Below are 4,829 nucleotides of genomic sequence, written 5' to 3' on the forward strand. Positions count from 1 at the left end.
TTTGACATGAGACCAAAGACATTGGTTAGAGGACTCTTTGAGGTTTCCAAAAAGTGCAAGATCTCCTTCATATGACAAAAATTGAGGGATTTACACCTTGTTGAAGTTGGCTAAATTTTGGGAAAATGCATGAAATCAACATTGCTCAAAAATGTATTTTTTCCAAATGGGGCCAAGTTTTCATGGTTCAAACATAATTTCCATAATATAATGGGCCTCCCACGACCAAGACAAAGCCCACATAATTTTTATCCATTTTTGATTTAATTTTATCATTTAAGATTAAATTAAAAAGGAAAAAAAGGAAGGATAAAGCATAGCTTATTTTCTAAGCTAAAGTCTCCACATGGGACTTAATTATTCAGCAAGGAAGGCAGCAAAGGAAGCCTAGAGCAAGAGTGTGGAAGATTCAAGCAATGGTTGCTTAGATTTTAAGTTTGAAAGTCAAGATTCCAACAAAGACAATCAAGGCTTATTAGCTTAGTTTCTAAGCACTTCAAGGCTTATAAATAGGCTAGAATATTTCAGCAACAAAAGGGGGCCAACACACACGAAATTATAGCAAGAACATAGCCATCATCTACATAAAATTCTCAAAAAAATATCAAATATATGTAATTTTCGTTTTCATATTTCCAGCCACTATCAATACAAAATAATCATCCTATTACTCTTGTATAACATCATAGGTAAGGATTGACTCATAACATGTGATTGAAACAACCTTAAACATGCTCACGATCACCTTCATGTTCATAACCATGTAGCTTTCGTTTTCATATGCATGCTTAACTATAATACAAACTAATCATTTGAATGGACTCATGGCATGACATAGGGTAGATTTGAGTGATTACATGCAAGTTCAAACGTGGTTTTGAAGCTCTACCATTTTTGAGCTTCAAAGATGTAAACCTTTCGTTTTCTATGATAGAGGCTCCAAATGAAAAAACTAACGACACTATCATGTTCAGAAGGGTCCATTTAGGTGATCTGGGTGGCCCTTGTTCTTTTTTATTTTCGTTTTGTAGGTCATCCAAAAGGTTAAAGAATTGAAAGCAAAATCCGCAGGTAATGTTGCAGGTAAATCCGCAGCAAATTCCATAGGTAAATTGAAGAAGATGATGAATAGTGATGAGGACCCTTTGACTGCTCGCGTGGCCTATCCTCATCTTTCTATTCGCCAGTCAACTTCAGTGGGCCCCACGCTGGACTCTCAAAGTCAGCATAATCTCATGCTACTCCTCTAACCACGTGCATCATGTGTCTTGCAACCTGAGCCCTTGATCTCCACTAATCCTCAATCCAATGCACCATACAAGTGATCCACACCATGGACATCACTTAATTTCCATACCTGATCGTATCCTTTTATATTTTCTATTTCTATTTTAATTTCTTTGCAAAATTAATTAAAAATAGTTTTAAAAATCCAAAAAAATATACAAAAAATATTTTTAGACTTCTAAAATAATATATTATTTTCTGAAATAAAAATATTTTATTTTTCTTCATAATTTCAATATTTTGCATAATTAATTAGTATATATTTATATATTTGCTTTTTAATTATTCTAACCAATCAAAAAATCATAAAAAAATTGTTCTTTATATTAAATATTGTTTATATATTATAAACTAATTTTGTACATATTTTGAATAATTTTCTCTTTAAGTTTTAATTATTTATGTAATTATTTGCATAATTATGTTTAAATTAGCTTAATCAATTTTCAAATCAATTTCAAAAATTCCAAAAAAATTAGTTTTGTTTTAAAATTAATTGACAAATATTTTGTACATATTTTAAACTTAATTTCTAGGTTTAAATACATTTTCATCTTTTTTCTTCATTTTAATTTAATTAATCATGCATTAATTATAATTAAAATCAATCATAAAAAATCAAAAAAAACATGCCTCTTATTTTTCTTGCAATTTAAATTCCTAGATAAATGTATAGGTTGTCAAAATCATGTAAATAGGCTAGTTTACATTTCCTGCACAATCGATGTAATAGCGTAGATTTACTTTCCGCATTTTACATTTCCGCATTTTAATTTCCAGCAAATATAAACTGCGTGTATGTCAAAGATAAAATTGAACCGTCAGATCACTAACTTCAAAGATAAAATATCTGAATCCAATCACAATCACACTTGCACCTCTTAAGGTAATCCCTTCTCATTCTTTTCAAAATCAAAGTCAAAATTCCACTGTTTTGAGTACAAAATCGAACCTTTTGTTTATATCCGGTGAAAGGATAGATTTTTAAAGGAAATAAGGATAAAGACCTTACAACTCAGGGTAGACCTCCTAGTTTGCTTGCTCAAATCAAAACAAACAAAATTCTCATACACTGTTGTTTTTCAAAACAAAACTTTCCAAAAAGACAATATTTTGTATACATCCAAACACGGATCATTACAAAGTTAACGTTCTTTTCAAAACATCTTTCGAAAGATAAACAAACATTTTGTATACATCCACACAAGGATCATTACAAAATTCAATTTACAAAGGTATTTGAAACCACATATGAGCATTCTAAAGCAATTGAAAAATGATCGAAAAACAAGTGAGCTAAGCAAACTTAAGAGCCCATGGATAACCATGGATACAAAGGGTGCTAATACCTTCCCTTTGTATAACCTACCCCCTTACCCAGAATTTCTTAAAGGTCTTTTTTCTGTCTCTTTTATAAACCTTTCCTTAATTGGATAAAATAAAAGGTCGGTGGCGACTCTGTGAATTTTCAAAAATGCGAAAGCATAAGCGATAAAAAAGAGTCAGTTCACGTATCTCTCCCGCTCAGAGGTATGGCCCGAGAAAAACGGAGGTCCACAGGGTGAATCTAATTTATCTTGGATGTATGATTCTTATAGTATTGTTCTTGTTTTTGTTCTTGTTCATCTTCTTCATCCTTTCCATATTTTCCATTTTTCTTGTTTTGTAAGAATTTGTGAGGTTTTCATGATATAGCAAGATTCAAACATGTTTTGGTTGGTATTTTGTATAGAATCATATCCTTGTTGTGTTATGGTGATTGATCATGCTTTGTTTTCCATTTCCATGGCTTGATTGAGTTTGAAGAAAATGTTAGGTTTTGAGAAAGATTGATGAATCAACCATGAAAAGTTTGATGTTAGGTTGTTTCTATGGTATGTATGTGTTGTATTGATGTTATAATGATGTTTTGGAGTGGTTTTGGTGGGTATAAGGGGCTTGAGACAGTTCTGTTCGTGCTGGGGTTTTTCTGGTTTTTCTCAGGTCCGCTAAGCGGCCTCAAGTTTGCTGAGCGGAGTTTTCGTTGGTCCGTTTCTGGAATTTCCGCTTAGCGGCCTAAGCAGCCCGCTGAGCGGCCAACAACATATTTTATTTTTCAAAACTTTGAAACTTCGTAACTCTTGGACCGTAACTCCGATTTTGTCGTCGTTCGAAGTGTTGGAAAGCTAACGCAATGAAATATACTATGATTTAATGAAATGGTTCATAGGATGTAGTCTCCTATTATTTTTATTAGGATTTAGTGATAGAACTAAGTAGGGTTAACATATGAAGTATGTTTATGTTTACCAAACTTTGAAAAGCCGTATCTTTTAACTCGGGTGTTTGTTTTATGTGTCGTATGAAACGTTCGGAAGCTATTTCCATGCTCTATATGATGATGTAGGATGTAGTAGTGGTTGGTTGATTTTCATAAATGGTTTTGTGAACTAGTGCATGATAAATCATGATGTTGTGTTGTGTGAATGTTATCGTATTGGTACGAGGTATGTGATTAGTTGTCGATAACATGAGATCATGTTCATATGTGTTATGTATTAATGAATGTTCATTCTTGATATGTGACGATGTTTGGTTGTTTGTTGTTAACATGATGTGTGGCCTTATGGCAAGTAATTGTTGTTATGAGAATGATGTATTATCATTGTTGAAATGTTGTTATTACAACTTGTTGATGATGTATTGATGAAGTTGTGGGCCGATGGCCAATATTAATTTGATGTGATGCAATTATGCGTTCATTTATGCCGATGTGGCCAGTATGTTTTGACGGTGAATGTGTGATGTGTGCTTATTAATGCCTGTGTGGTAATTATGGTGTGATATAATTGATAACGATGTTATTAATTGGTGATGTATCCTTTTGGATAGAATATAAACGGTGTAACGTGAGTATGTGACCGTGTTATATTGTTGATGATGTTGTTGTCATGTAATAGAGTCATATATTTGCACAGCATAACATTTCATTACGTTAATGGTGGAATGCTATTAACAGGTGGCCTGAATTGGCAATTATTACCAGTGGGAGCTTAATGCTCGGTAAAAAGGTGTATTTGCCCGAGTGGCAAGAGGTCATCAGTGGGGGCTAAATGCTCGATGACGGTTAGTCTTAGCTTACTGCTCGACAAAGGTGTATTTTCCTGAGGGAAAGAAGTCCCAGCATAATGCTCGGCAAGGTGTATTTGTCATAATGACAAGGAGGAGTTTACTCCGGATTTGGTACCACATGCATATGCATAGTCGAGTCTCATTCATCATTTTCTGTCTTTATAATTTATGTTATCATTCATGTGTCGCATTACTTATATATCGATTGTGGTTAAAGAGTGGATTACCTTGTTGTATGATTCTTGATGATACTTGTTGGCATTACTATATTTGTCATGCTTTTCATTATGAATTATATTCTCACCCTTCTGCTGATTTGATGCTTGAGTGGCATCCTGCAAATTAGCCGCCTTGGGAGTCTTTTGGATGAGGTAGTTCTCCAGTTGGTCTTGTCGGTTGCTCTGATACGTAACACCGGGTAGTCGGGAGTC

Source organism: Vicia villosa, linkage group LG1 (assembly GCF_029867415.1).
Source record: "Vicia villosa cultivar HV-30 ecotype Madison, WI linkage group LG1, Vvil1.0, whole genome shotgun sequence".
Lineage (NCBI taxonomy): Eukaryota > Viridiplantae > Streptophyta > Magnoliopsida > Fabales > Fabaceae > Vicia > Vicia villosa.